Source organism: Suricata suricatta, chromosome 15 (genome assembly GCF_006229205.1).
Source record: "Suricata suricatta isolate VVHF042 chromosome 15, meerkat_22Aug2017_6uvM2_HiC, whole genome shotgun sequence".
Taxonomy (NCBI): Eukaryota; Metazoa; Chordata; class Mammalia; order Carnivora; family Herpestidae; genus Suricata; species Suricata suricatta.
In genome coordinates this window covers 4,978,031-4,993,815 of record NC_043714.1, presented here as the reverse complement: position 1 = coordinate 4,993,815, position 15,785 = coordinate 4,978,031, and the positions used below count along the sequence as shown (strand labels likewise).

The window sequence follows — 15,785 nt, the reverse complement described above, 5'->3', positions numbered from 1 at the left end:
TGAGTAAATAATTTTGGAAACAAATTCAGATTGAGCTATGTTATTTATTTTGTGCCCTATATAATACACATATATAAGAATCGCCAAACAGTAAAAAAAAAAAAATCCGAGGCAAAAACTCGGAGAAAATATGTCTCTTATAGATGCAACCGAAAGCATTCCTACACCCTTTAATTGTCCCAAGTTTATGGTTATTTAATCACTTTGATCTCTCTTTATTTTATATTCTATTTTCTTTTTGTTCCTATTGAAACTGTGGTCAAATAAAATCAAATACTCAAATAACCCACCAACGTTTTCAGCAATCAGAAATAAATAAGATTCATTACAAATCCAATTATATTCCCAACATTCGTTTTTGTAGCCATTGACCATCGAATCCTTAAATTATATGGAAATGCAAAGGACCTAGAATATGCAAAACAATCTTAAGAAGTCTCAAGTTGGAGAACATATACCACATGACCTCAAGACATAACAAAATCTGCAGTTTTCAAAATAATATCATACTCACAGAAGAACTATAGACCCAAACTTAAAGGGTTATTTGATTTTCAGCAAAGAAATGAAATTTTGAAAAGATCTTTTCACTAAGTGGTACTAGAACAACTGGATATCCATATGCAAAAAAAAAAATCTTGGGTCCTACCTCACACCATACACAAAAATTACCTTGAGGTGGATCGTATACCTAAAGGTAAAAATTAAAGCATAAAACATTCAGGAGGAAACATAGGAGACTATATTTGTGACTCAGGACTAGGTAAAGATTTCTTAGAAAAAATATATACAAAACAGTAACATAGCAGAAAAATTCATTCAAAACAAAAGAAACATTAAAAGAGAAAATTGATGTATTAGACTTAATCGTAATTTAAAATTTCTTATTAAAAGACACTTTCAGAAAATGAATAAGCAAGCCACAGCCTCAAGAAACATATATCTGTCAGAGGACTCATTCAGGATAAGTAAAGACCCCCTTACAACTTAATAATAAAAACAAATAACCAACCCAATGAAAAAATGGACAAAAGAGTGGAACAGATACTTAATGCAAGAAAAGATCTATAAATCAATAATCTCATTAAAAACTCCTTACCATCATTAGTAGTTAGTAATATTCAAATTAAAGCCACAGTATACACCACAGTAAGGAAGTGGAGCAACTGGAACTCATACATTATTGGTGGGAGTGTGAATGGAACATCCATTTTGTAAAATGACTCTACAGTTTCTTTAAAAAGTCATTGTACACCTATCCTACCAATTCTACTCCTACCTATTACCCAAGAGAAATCAAAATGCATATCCAATAATATATAAGAATGTTCATATAGCTTTATTCATGATAATCAAAAACTGGAAACAGGGGCGCCTGGGTGGCTCAGTCAGTTAATCATCCAGCTTCCGCTCAGGTCGTGGTTTCATAGTTCATGGGTTCAAGCCCCGCGTCGGGCTCTGTGCTGACAGCTAGCTCAGAGCCTGAGGCCTGCTTCAGATTCTGTGTCTCCCTCTCTCTCTGACCCTCCCCTGCTCGCGCTGTCTCTCTCTGTCTTTCAAAAATAAATAAAAAACATTAAAAACTTAAAAAAAAAAAAACCTGGAAACAGTCAACTATCCATCAATAGAAGAATGGATAACCAAGCTGTGGTATATTCATAAAATGGAACACTAATCAACAATAAACAAGGAATAAACTACTAATACATGCAACAACTTGAAGGCACTCTCAAAGACATTATGCTGAGTAAAAGCTTAACACAAAGAGGGCATATTTGTGTTATTTCCATGTATATGAAGTTCTGGAATAGGAAAAACTAACATGGTGATACAAATGACTCATTATGACTGCCTCTGGCTGGGTAAGGACAAAGATTGACTGGAAACAAGCCTGAGGGAACTTTCTAAAGTGAAGGAGATGTGCTATATCTGGATAGAGGTTTGAGATACATAGGTGTATGCATTTGTCAAAATTCATAGAAAAGTAAACCTAAGATTTGCCCATTTCATCGTGTATAAATTTTACCTTAAAAAACTATAAACAGTATTGAGTTTAGGGGGATTATACTAATGTCTGCAACTTACTTTGAAATACATCAAAAAACAAATGGGTTGATGAATGATGGAGGGATGGACATTTTGGTAGACAAGCAATAAAGCAAGTATAATAAAATGTTAATAGGGAAATCTAGGTTGTGAGTATAGAAGTTTATAATGTAGAATTAAACTTTTCTGTGTATTTCCGTAATAGAAGGATAAAAAATATGAACTTAAAAATTTTTATACTCCGTATAAGTTTAGAACTAATACAGCATTATATTATTATTAGTATTATTATTACTAATTATTATTACCATTTATCTGGGATAATCTACATCTTCCAAATCCTCAGCCATATTCGACATTGTCAGTCATGTTCTCAGCCCAGCACCCCTCTCTATGTTTCTAGGTTTTTTTCCCCCATGTACTCTATACTCTATTTAAATCTGTTAGGAAGAATCATGATAATTAGTGATCATGCCTCCATCTTTATGATCATTTTGAAATCTACATTTATCAATCTTCTACCCCCTAAGCAGGGCAGTGGTTTTCCCAAGGTGATTTATCATGTCTGAATCTATACAGGAAAAATAACAGTCTCCTGGGTTGGTCAATAGCCAGTTTGTTTGTCCACATGCCTAATTCCAAAAGAGTCATCATATTGAGATTATTTTTAGCTCCATAACTTTTTCAACCAGCAGGTACTTTACACACCAGATGGTTCCCTGCTCCTGCCTTTCTCAACAGGGTCTTCTAATGAGACTATTATATGGCTTGCTTATGGTATCACAATCAGTCAGAGGGAAAATGAAGAGAGAAATCCAGGCATGATTTCACAAATTCGTTTCCAGTTAATCCCATTGATCTCAGTTACTTTAATCTCATTTTAAAAAAAGAGAGAGTAGAGATAAGGGAAAAGTTTGCCCTAATGAGATTAATTCAGACAATATAGATGTTATTTCAATGGTTATTTGTAGAAATAATGTTTTTTTAGGAACACATTTGCTCCATCATCTTATAAAGCACAGTAGGATTTCTGTGTGGTTAGAAAGCCAGTGTCTGCTAGCTCACAACAGCAATCTGGGAAAGGAACTAAATAGTCAGAATGCCAACAGCCAACTGCTATCAGGATTCTTAGGCAAATAGATATGGATGGGGAGAAAGAGATAGGAAACATAAAAGGAATCAAAGAATAAAAATGAAGATTAAACCTCTATTGGAATCTTTTCAATGCTGTAATGTCATTTTCTCTAATTCTATAATGTTAGAATGTTATCTTCTTAATGGCTATGCATGCATCTCAAAAGATTTCAAACCCCTCCCCAGTCTGGTCTTTGAAAGATATTTTTGAGTGTAAATTCAAAGAGTCTCCGTGAGACTCTGGAGAAAGAAGTTTCTGGCAGGAGGGCCCACCGCCATTACCAGCGCCTAAGGAGCCTCCGATCTAGCCACAGCAACTAGAATGACAAGGCCCCGCATTCCTGCCCAGTTTGCATTTTCCCTTTAGACCCCAGGGACCACCTGTCAATCTGTTCTCTCTTTTTTTTTCCGTATCAAATCTACTTTCTACAGCGAATGCATTGACCTCTCTATTTTTGGTAATTTCCCTATTATCACATAGTTGAAACATGGTTTTCAACAGTCCTGTGCTGCTGGGCCATCTGTTATTTTGGGTAATTCTGTGCATTACGATTTACTCTCATACAATGATAATTTCCATTTTTGACCCTAGGCCATTGTTTCTCTGCCATATTCCCATGACTTTACCTACTTGTATTCACACATCCATTTATATTTTCCGGTCTCCATCCTCCTTGCTGTGAACCATCAACCTTGTGGACAAGAACGCATCTTGAGTATAGGGATTCAAGGCCTAAGGAAAAGAACACAGAGCCAGAAATCAGAAGACTAGTTCATCCAAAGAATAGTTCAGCTTCTTACTACTTAGGTGGGTTTGAGAAATGCACAGCCTCTGTTTCCTTTTTTGAAAACTCATTGATATTATTTTGCCTTCCTCTTAGAGTTGTCCTGTTGGCCAAATGACAAAATGTTAGTGAATTTGGGTTCTCCTTCATGCAGACTGAGGCAAAGATTCAAACACAAACCCTTATTGGGAAGGCTCATTAGGGAAGAGAAAAAGTAATACCAGGAAGGGAGGAAGTGACACCAGAAGGAAGGCAGTAAATAACCTCCATGTGGGGTCACTGGAGTTGGATCCTTCAAGGAAGTTGTGGGGGAAAGTAAAAAACAAATGTATGTCTCAGAATTACCCTACCCAAGACACAAGGAAGCTAATTTGTTGGTTGAGGAATGTTTTCAGGGTGCTTATTGCCCAGTAGCTCTGGCTTGCCCTACCCCTGGGCAGCGCCCCCCTCTGCAACTTCTGGATACTGAAGCAGGAAGTATGGAGGAATATGAGCGGGGCACTCATGACGTGCTCACACACTTTCCAAAATAAGACCAATCATGATTATTGCTCCTTAATAACCTCAACATATGAGTCATAGGCACCTTCTCACCCTGTACTCTGCCACTCTCCTTGCTGTTGAATCTTCAACACCCTCCTACCACATGTCACAACTGCCTCACCCTCATTGATCCTTACCTCACCTCCCCCAAAGCAACCCATATATATGTGTGTATGTGTGTGTGTGTGTGTATACATATACATGATAACATTGTAAGGACACAGGTCTGAACCAAACTGACTCTAATCATTAGACAATAGAAGGGCACACATTGCCCAAGGCAGGAGGGACCACCCTTGTAACACCAATCAGGAAAGGCCAGCTAACACCCTTAACATTTCTAAGAGCAGGCCCAGAAGGCTAGCTACACCCTATGTGAGGGTCCTGGGTCCTGGGTCCACTCTGTAATTGGTCAACACTCTAAATGTTGTGATTGGGCACCACCAAAAGTAACAAATACTCTAGGCAATGTCAATGGTTAAACCAGCTGTCGATAATATTGTATAATAATGATTGGACCCCTGTACCTGTGTCACAATTTCCTGTAGCTCCCCCTTCCCAAGCCCATAAAGGCCTTGCCCCACCTTTGTTCCGGGCTCTCAGCATGGATCCACTGTGCTGGTAAAGTCTGTGAGCCTGAGTTTAGGCCCAGGCGAGCCTAAGCCCGTAATAAAGCCCTTTGCTTTTGCATGCGTGACTCGGTCTCCCTGGCCATCTCTGATTTCTGGGGAAGATAAAGAAATCTTGGGCATAACACTTTTAATGGTTCTTTTGTGGAGGAAGAGTTCGCCAAGAAATCTATAGGCTCACAGATACCTCAAAGGCTTCTTCCAGATAACGAAATCTGATTGCCACTCAAAGGCACTGAACTCTATGTACAATTAAATCAAGAAACCAGGTTTGATGATGGCAATTTTTAGTGACCATTGGTGACATATAAACTTAAAGTGTTAAAAGAACCTTGACACATAAAATTCCAGAATTTCTAATCAACTAATAAAACTTTATAGTAAGCAGTTGTCTAGAGATCCTACCGACCATGTGTCTTTTAGGGTAAACACTCTATGGCAACATTTTTTCAGTACATAAACTCCCAGCAGTAAGAGGGGTGAGTGAGGTAAATGTGCAATTTGTTCTAATTTTTGTCCAAACTGGCACACTTCTGAGAGTGAGAGGAGATATAGTAATAATTATGCCAGGATATATGGTCGTCTGAGTTTAGGTATAACATGGCTGGTAAATTTCAAAACATACATAAACTTTGTGTGAACAAACATGGCCTTAGGATGGTGTTGGTCAAATTTAAGAGCCTCACTCATGCTTTCCGTGATGAATGAACAATCTCATAGCAAGCAACCTCTGAAATTTCCAACTGGGAACTAAATTCCAGTAACTCCTTTTCCTGTAGTTCGGTGGTTTCGTACATTCATATCAAAGATGTGGTTCCTATTGATTTGAGATTCCTTGATGATAAACCATTCTAACATAAAACACAAATACAACTTTTCGACCTTTATACTTTCTCTTCTAGGTTTGACCTTTACCAATAGCATTTAGTTTCTTTTGCCTTTTCCCAGTAGCTTGGAAAACATTAAAGTTCTGTGCAAATACGTTTTAATAACCTCTGCTATTCTTAGTGTATTATTCAAAAATACTAATTTTACAGGTCAAATTTATTTGTACTTTCTACTCTTTTTCCTTTTTTGACAATATAGCTACATTCTCCCCAATTTTAAAATAAAATATGGGCCAGCTCAGCTTCATAGCATGCATATATGTACACACATTTATGCGTGTATTTATTTCTTATGCAGAGTGGAAGACCGGCTCATCTGAATAGTCCTGTTAGGCTTGGGGCTATCAGGTGACCTCCTGTAGTCTCTTATGGGGATGAGTTCCAGACAATTCTGGCTTTGGGAAGTGGTTAAGAAGATAGATTGGAGATAGATTGGTTTGCATATGAAAGGCACCGGTCTAGGGCAAGTCTTTTGTTCTCTCTAAGAATTGGCTAGCCCCAGTAGAAGCAGTCTCTGCAGGTCCTGCAAGATTTTTATGAAGTCAGAAGATACAAAAAGCTTTTAAAACATGATTACTATAATTTCATGTTCAACCTAATGGGTTTATAGATTCATCAAAACAAGCAAAAGAATAGTTAATATACAAATATTTGCCAAATATTGAAAAGGACTACAAGAAGGGCAAAGCTTAGAAAGATATTCTTGCTGCTATTTTCCCGCGCTTTCTGAACTGTGAGTTCACATGACTGAATTGACAGTTTGGAACTGATTTAAGTGTGCTCATCTTCCCAACGGTCTTTATTGGATCACAGTCAATATGATCCACTGTGTTTTCAAGGTAATTGTGTAACTGAACTCAAGGGGTTCGCGTCTTGGAGTGCATTAAATTCAGCAAGGAAGTGCTGAAAGCAAAGGAGTTTTTATTGCTTGTTATAAGGATATAGAGAGATATCTCTCAAAGCGCTGTCTCCTCCAGGGTTAGTACTGTAAGGACGCAGGTCTGAACCAAACTGACTCTAATCATTAAACAATAGAAGGGCACACATTGCCCAAGGTAGGAGGGACCACCCTTGTAACACCCAATCAGGAAAGGCCAGCTAACACCCTTAACATTTCTAAGAGCAGGCCTAGAAGGCTAGTTACACCCTACGTGAGGGTCCTGGGTCCTGGGTCCACTCTGTAATTGGTTAACACTCTAAATGTTGTAATTGGATAAACCTGCTGTCAATAATATTGTATAATAATGATTGGACCCCTGTACCTGTGTCACAATTTCCTGTAACTCCCCCTTCCCAAACCCATAAAGGCCTTGCCCTGCCTTTATTTGGGGCTCTCAGCACGGATCCACTGCGCTGGTAAAGTCTGTGAGCCTGAGTTTAGGTCCAGCCAGCCTAAGCCCATAATAAAGCCCTTTGCTTTTGCATGCGTGACTCCATCTCCCTGGTGGTCTCTGGTTTTGGGGACGATAATGAAAACCTGGGCATAACAGTACAAAAAGCTTTTAGTAGAGGATGCGGACAGGGAACTTGCATAGAAATTAAGGAACTTATACATATCCTATGACTTAGGCACTCTGAGTCAATTGTATCTGCCTAGCATGTCAATATGCTAGTTTATACATCCTCTGTTCCAAAACTGGCAGAAAATCCACCCGTAGGAAGAGTTCCTAGTATTCCATCTAGTGAAGGGTAACTTCAGGACAACACGGGGCTTCTGCATAAGCCCTCAACTCCAATCTGGCTCAAACTGGCCCATGAAACCTGATATGGTGTTGGGGGGAGACCTAGCAAGAGGCTATCAGGTGAAACACTTAAGTGCATCTCCTTGACGAAGTGTTGCTTCTACAAAACAGAACACATTCCTTCCCCCTTGTGTCCCTTCCCCCTTCTCCCCTCTGTTGATAGCTTTCAGCCCTGAGATTGAGTAATTAGCCTTGCATCCTCACTAACAATTCTGTCACGAATAGTCACTAAGTACTACTGTTGAGGCACAGGCTTGCAGCTCGCTCTTCCTCATTATCAAAACACATGTTCTCAAAAGCTCAAGACTGCAGAACAGAAAAAGGCATTAATAATGTCCAACTCTGTAGACTACTAGAAATAGATTTCCAGGGAAAGCCCAAATCTAGCAAAGAAAAATCTGAAGGAATGGTCAACAGCCTTTGAAAGTGATTCTGGCCTCTGACCACACACATTTGCATTTCATTTTGTACCAGAAACCAAAAAATCAACAAGCCTATGTTGCCTGATCTTCCATTGGATTTTATACAGATTTTTAAAACAATTTTCCTTTCTCAGTAGCTTCTCAGGAATGTGAAATAGAGATTTTCTTTCTCTTTTTTCTCTACTGTGTCCTTTAATGATCTCAGCCTTTCAGAGCCAAGAGGATTCTCCTTTCCATTTGGAGCCTCTTGCATTCATTCATTCATCAATTCAGTCATTTGCTTACTCAACATTCATTTTATCGGTAGCTACTAGGCTTTCGTGCCATATTAGAATTCAGGGCATTCTCAGTTTTCACACTGTGAACATCTCTGGAATATTTTGATAACATTTTAGAATTTAAAATAAATAAAAATAAAAACAGATTGGAAGAATATAACAGCAGTGAAGAAAAACTTCAAATCCAAAGGAATTCCATGACCTACTTGCTTTTTGGCCTTGGGAAGATAAGTTATCTTCTCCGGGGTTTAGTTTTACCATATAGAAAATGGAAAGAATAATAATATATACATAAGAGAGGAGCTGTTGTGAGGAATTCATGAGATGGTAGACCAGCTGATGCTCCTAAAACTATCCCTGCCAATCAGAAAATTGGGGTACCTTTTGTTCTGGGTTCACAGCATTGCCAATCCACACCCAGCTTTAGAGTGTCTCATCCCCGAGGATGTTATAAAGTTTGCCGCACTTTCCACTTACATGAGTAAGTGCCCTACCTACACCTGTATCTCAGACAGATGCCGCACTTGCCACTTGCACAAGTGAGTGCCCTACCTACATTTGTGTCTCAAACAGATGCTGCACTGCCAGTTACACGAGTGCCCTACCTACACGTGTAGCTCCAACAGATGCCGCACTTGCCACTCATGTCTCCGTGAATGCGAACAGGTAACGACACTTGCCCGTGGAATTCAGACCTCATCCCGGACCCGAATTCCACCCTTGGTGCCGTGGGACTACTCCAACCCGCTGTCTCTTTCCTCTGTCCGTTCAAGACGTCTCCTGGCACCCATGGCCTCGAGCTTTACACAACGCGTCCTGGCTCCTTAGAGGCCCCTTAGAGAAGCACCGAACAGACCAGACAAACAAAAAGACTTAGACACACCATAGACAATAAAATGAGTGCACTCACCAGCCGGTGATTAGGCCCAACGTGTTGGGGTCCCAGGATCTCTGGAGGGGGAGGATTCCCTGGTCAACGCACCATTATGTTATACCCAAGTTTCCAATATTGCCCCCCAAAACCAGAGACTACCAGGGAGACCGAGTCACACATGCAAGAGCAAAGGGCTTTATTATTACGGGCTTATAAGCTCAGGCTCACAGACTTCACCAATGCAGTGGATCCATGCGGAGAGCCCCAAACAAAGGTGGGGTAGGGCTTTTATGGGTTAGTAATCCAATCACTATCACCTATTAATATTGGCAGTAACTTTAACCATACATTGTTACTTTTGGTGGGAGCCAATCACAACATTTAGAGTATTGACCAATTACAGAATGGACCCAGGACCCTCACATAGGGCGTGACTAGTAATAGGTGATTACCTATAGCTTCTATCTTTAGGCCTGCCCTTAGAAATATTCAGGGTGTTAACTGGCCTTTTCTGATTGGGTGTTACAAGGGTTGTCCCTCCTGCCTTGGTCAATGTGTGCCCTTCTATTGTCTAATGATTCTGAGAAGCTGTCACCTAGGCCTCTAAGGTCAGAGGGGAAATTAAAACCTGTCATAGAATCAGTTTGGTTCAGACCTGCGTCCTTACAAGCTACCCAGGTGCCCTAGGAACATTGGTTAAAGCCAGCCTGTTTCATGTAGCCAACTTCCTTTTGTGTTCATTCTGCTTCCTTTTCAAGCATGCCACTGGCCATTTTCTCTGTGAAAATTTTATCAAATTTTTCAGGGCCTGGTTCTCCCAAGACTTCCTTCCGTGAAGCCAGCCCTGCTTGCCCCACTTCTAGGGCACAGACCCAGCCAATTCTTAATTAGTTAATAACATTGACTGTTCAAGAATTTGGCACTTTTTATATCACAAATGTCAAGAAGAGGCTAAATGGGGTTGTAACAATTGACAAGAACGTCTTTAGAGTGGAGATAGTTGTGCCTTTGTCAAATTATTTCTCTAAGATCCTTTAACAACAGGAAGCCAGCAATCCCCCTGACAGTACTCAGCTCCACCCATCTACAGGAGTCCATGGAGGAAAGTCTTTGGCAAATTTTTTGAAAGAAAATCAGACTACCCTGTATAAACTTTTAGCTCTTCAGAGTAAACTGGCCCACATATAGCCTTTGAATCAAATGCCATATCCTCCTTTGAAAACATCTGATATTTTCAATGTTTTCAACTTCTTGATCAATCTATCTATTCAATATCATTGAGCCCATTTCCTGAAAGGGGACATTACTTGCAGTAGTGTCGTCTAATCTTACCATATTTTTTTGGTCTATGTAATATGCAATGTGTCTATGTAATGTATTTTGGAGAATATTTAATTCTGTAGAAGACACAAAAAATGGGATAGATAAATGAAACTCATGAGATGAGTTAAGCATAGATAGTAAATACACTGGTAACCCAAGATATATATTTAAAGGGAGAGAATAAATAAATCTCCTATGCAGAAGTTACGAGGGGATAGGGACACAGAGTGACTTTACCGTGGAGCGACCTGCTAAATACTACCTCTGGCAACTGATCAAGATTAGCATTGACAGTGGTAACTCACATTGATGGTATGTACCCCTGATGTACATGGTACAAATGGCATTTTACCTCAATGGTCTTCTTCCCCAAAGCACATAACTCCATTCTAACCAAGAGAAAAACATCAGACAAATACAACTGCGGAATATTCTACAAAATACCTGACCAATACTCCTTGAAATCGTCAAGGTCATGAAAAACAAAGTCTGAGGAACAGTCACAAGCAAGAGAAGTCTAAGGGAACATGATACTAAATGTTATATGACATCCTGGAAGAGAAAAAGGCCAGTAAGCAGAAATTAGGGAATCCTGATGGACTTTAGTTAAAACTCAGGTCTCAGTATTGGTTAATTAATTGTAACAAATGTACCACCTAATGTAAAATGTTAATACTATAGGAAATTGGCTCTAGGGTTTTTGAGAGTTCTCCTTCACCTTTTTTTCCCTAGAATTTTTCTATATATTCGGGGCACCTATATGGCTCACTCGGTTAAGTGCCTGATTCTTGATTTCCATCAGGCTCGGGCTGTGATCTCACGATCATGAGATGGAGCCCCCTATCCAGCTTGCGTTGAGCATGGAGTATTGCTTAAGAGTCTCTTTCTCCCTTTCCTCTGCCCCTCCCCAACTCATGCATATGCACACTCTCTCTCAATCAAAAAGAAAAAAAAAGAAATTTTCCATTAATGTATTTTAAAATAAAAGGTTTACTAAAAAGCAAACAAGACAACGTCCGAGATTTTGAGAGACTAAGCTTTCTAGTAAGCAAAAGTTACTTTGAAACATGTTGGTTTGTACACTTGTTAATAAAAGTGGGGGTTTTTTCTTTTTTTTTCTTGTTTAGTTAATTGTCATAAAAGTGGTTTTTAAAAAGGTAACATTTATATGCAAAGTTTTATTTCCTGGCTGGGTTGATTCACACATATCACTGGCATAGATAGCTGATGACTTAGGATGGAAGAAAGCGTTTTCTCTCTTGACAAATTATTTGCTGATGTCTGACACCTCATCAGCTCTCCCTGCACAGCCGAAAACATTCAGGGATCTGCATTCCAACAACCTTGATGCCAAGTGGATCCCGGGTTCAGGCACGATGCTATGAAAGCTTTCCCAAACCCCCAGAGGCAGAATAACGCCCTGCCCCTTCAGAGGACAGAACTTCAGCTCTGCAAACACAAGACAAAAATGATATTTTTAGAGGGATTGTGTAGATGGCGTAAACAAAGTTAAAAGGTCGGGGAAATGATTGTACCTCTCTGCAGGAGTATTCGTATTTATGTGCACCTCGGCTTCGATGTAATCGCGTAGCGCTGATGGGGAGAATAGCGCTATTATTAGTCGTAATAGTTTTTGTCCTTTTTCCATCACGGTAAGAGCACACAGTGAAAATCCAGTGTTGATAAACCATGAATCATTTATGGACCCCCTTGTGCTGAACAGGATTCGATCAGCACAGCAGATGCCCTGGGCCACCCAAGCACATTCCTCATATTGCGCACCTGTGCACTTGCGTAACCCAGATCCATAACAAGCAGCTCCTGAGAAGCTAACCATTGTAACGGGAATTTGTGTAGGCGTTGCTATGGAATTGCTGCTAAGGTACCATATTCTGAGTTCAGACCATTGTCGAAGCCAGTCATAGTCTCACTTTGCTTACTGAGGTGGTCAGACCTCACCACCCCTTGCATGATTCCCCCCTGCTGCCCTGGGTCTGTAGGAAGGGAGGCCGGTGGTAGGGGCCCTACTGTTGCTAAAGAGGCACTGTTCTTGCTTTTCTTGCAGAGGGGGCTTCCCACCCTTTAGCCAAGGGAGGAGGGCTTCAGGGAGTCAGTAGTAAAAGGCTTGTACGAAAAGAAGCCACCAGCATTTGGTTCTCTGGTCCCATGTCTGCTTACTGTAGACTTGGAAGCTTCCCCCTCGGCCACGGCAGCAATGGAAAAGAAATTTGAGAGACGAGATGGTGGAGAACCACCACCCAGCCACTTCTTAGCTCCGAAGAGATATGGAATGGACCCCCAAGTGTCCAAAGTTTTAAGAGTTGGCCTCAGGAACATAGACACTTTGTGACACAGGCTTGCCAAGACCACCTTGTCCATCAGGGAACTCAGCATGATGTCCCCAGGAGATCAGAACAAATCTGTCCAAGGCCTGCAAAGCCCAGAACAATTGCAGGGAATGACCTGTCACCATGGGGACATGTTTGCGCATCGAATAACCTAATTGTATCCACAGATAATGAATTTCAACAACAGTTGCCACTAACCAAATTGAGGGGTGCACTCCATACCCAGTAGGCCTCTCTTTAAACATCCTTCTCTCCCTTGTTCACTTCCCCAAGGGAACAGAAGAGAGTAAATCGCCCACTGTTCTGATCTGCCCTGGAGGAGGGAAGGGGGCCTTGAAATTAGGAGAAAAAAGAGAGAAAGAGAGAAACAGCAGGATTGAATCTTACCTACTGGTATTAGTGTTCTAATATTAATACTGGATGCTAAGATATGGAATATGACCAAGGTGGCATGAAAGAACTCACTTCCCAGTGAGAAAGGTGGGTTTACGGATTTAATGTTACCCATTTGGGAGACAGGTATTAGATGCAAAGCATTTTATGTTTACATCCCACCACACTGAGACTCCTCAGTATACACGTGGGATTTATATGCATCAACAATTTTCAAAAGACCTTTTAGAGAAAAAATAACAAATGATGACTACACCAATTTCCTTCTCGCACCACGATTAGAAAATGTTGCTGTCTTTAAGATTGCTTAAACTAAGTTTATCTAAGGTACTGTAGAGCTAGTGTCACTTCATTTACTAATGTGACAACTCTTATGGGAAAAGATGCGTCTACCTATTTAGATTTTCTTCACAAAGTATGTGGAGACTATTCTTTAAGCCCTTCCTTTTTAAAAACGCATAGCTCCGTGACATGACAGAACTCTAAATTGAATCGTGTTAGCTATCATCAGCCTCTTGAGCTGTCTGGGAATCTTATATTACATAAGATCGATGTCACTCTCAGCTCACTGTGATTCCAAAACAGGGGAGTGACTGACATATCTTATTAAGTGCTGTTGTAAGGTGACAAACATGTAGAGTACAAAATTCTGAAAGAAGGCTGCCTTTTTGAGAGACTGCCAACCTGAGACTACATGATGCCAAATATTTAGATTAAAAACAGAATAATTCTCTGAGATCTCTGTTTGTGTACAGGCATCTGGATGTTTAAGAGGATTTTGACAAAACATGCGAATGACTGTCTAAATTCAACACGCTTTATCCAAATATTGTGCACTGCTTGGAAACAGCCAAAGACCTGTAGTATTAAGGTACAAAGCAAGCTAATGTCCCCTGGGAGGCTTGGACCCAACACAAATGTGACATCTGGTCTCTTGAACAGTCACTCAACATTCAGCCACTCTTAACACACAATTGATTTTTAAAACTGAGCTGAATTGCCTATAGCTTAGAATTGAGTTCCAGAAATGCAAAAGGAAATACATTTTGTATTTTCTATCTTCCAACATTATAATATGATGTTTATTTTATATTGTCATTTTTAAAACAACTCTGTATTAATCTAAGATCAATATTTTTCCATAGAGTTGTCACCCAAAATAACATTTTTCTGGCTTCACTTAACAAAACCTTGTATAAATAAATGAGGTACGTTGGTGACCTGGTGAGAGAGTGTCTTGTCATGTGCAAGGATCTGCTTTCTCAAAAGCTCTTTGGATGTAGAATCACTCCTCTGATTTGGAAACATTAGTATCCTTTATCATAAATGGAGCACTTCTGGTCGTCAAACACACATGTGCCCGATATTCCCAGCTGTACACCCTCTATGTATATGGGAAGCTCATACATCATGGCTCCTTTAGGAGATTTGCTCTGGCCAACGAGTTAAGAGCAAAAATGCTGTGTATTCCTCGCTGGCTCTCTGGTTTGGTGACTGGCAGTTGGAAGGCAGCTACTGGCAGTAGCTGGAGCTACTGAGCCAGCTTAGATCTTGGACCGACTACAAGGCATTGAGCCTAACGCCTCCCCAACTGGGCAGGAGATATGCAGCATGAGTGGAACACTTCTATTGTCTTAAGTCTCTGAGATTTGGGGTTCTGACTTTGTCCCTCTTCTGTGCTTAATTTGTCTCTTCCAGTCATACGGATTTAATTATTATCAATATCCTGATAACTCCCATGTTAATATTGCTGGCATCCTATGTCTCTCCTGAAGAAGACCAGCATGACCACTGACATCTCTGTGGGACTAACTGGCATGTCAGACTAAACACATTATTTCCCCACCAAAACATACTCCTTCCACAATCTTCCCCAATTCCATATATGACATCACTCTTCAGTCAAATGTGAGACCAAACACTTAAGAGTCATTTTCATTCCTTCCCCCACCCTGTTCTATCCCCATATATCCTTTCTTTCAGGAAGCTCTGCTAATTATCCTCTACAGTATATCCCTAATCCACCCATTTGCCTACATCTCCACCCTAATCCAAGTCAGCATCTTCTCTTGCCTTATTAGGGATTTACTAACTGGTCTACCTGCTCTTACTCCTTTTCCTCAGCTATCCATTCTTCAACCAATATCCCAGTAAAATTTTAAAATATAATTCATAGTCATGTTATATTTCTGGGGTTTCCTGCTGCACTCAGAATAAAAACCAAACTCTACATCTCACAAAGCCATATATTGCCTGGTCCCCGTCCATCTCTTTGATCTTTCCTAGTCCCTCACAACTTCCAACACTTCTGGCCTTATTTCTATTTCTTTTTCTTTTTTAATGTTTATGTATTTATTTTGAGAGAGAGAGACAACACACGC

General features: G+C 40.1%; 1 long non-coding RNA gene across 1 annotated transcript in view; it reads left to right on the top strand.

Annotated features, from left to right (window-relative positions):
- LOC115279421 overlaps positions 1–559 on the top strand; it is a 40,585-nt gene extending 40,026 nt beyond the window's left edge. Inside the window, exon 3 of the long non-coding RNA XR_003903438.1 lies at positions 365–559. This is a non-coding gene — a long non-coding RNA (uncharacterized LOC115279421). The remainder of the gene's footprint in view (positions 1–364) is intronic.
- Positions 560–15,785: the final 15,226 nt, after the last annotated feature.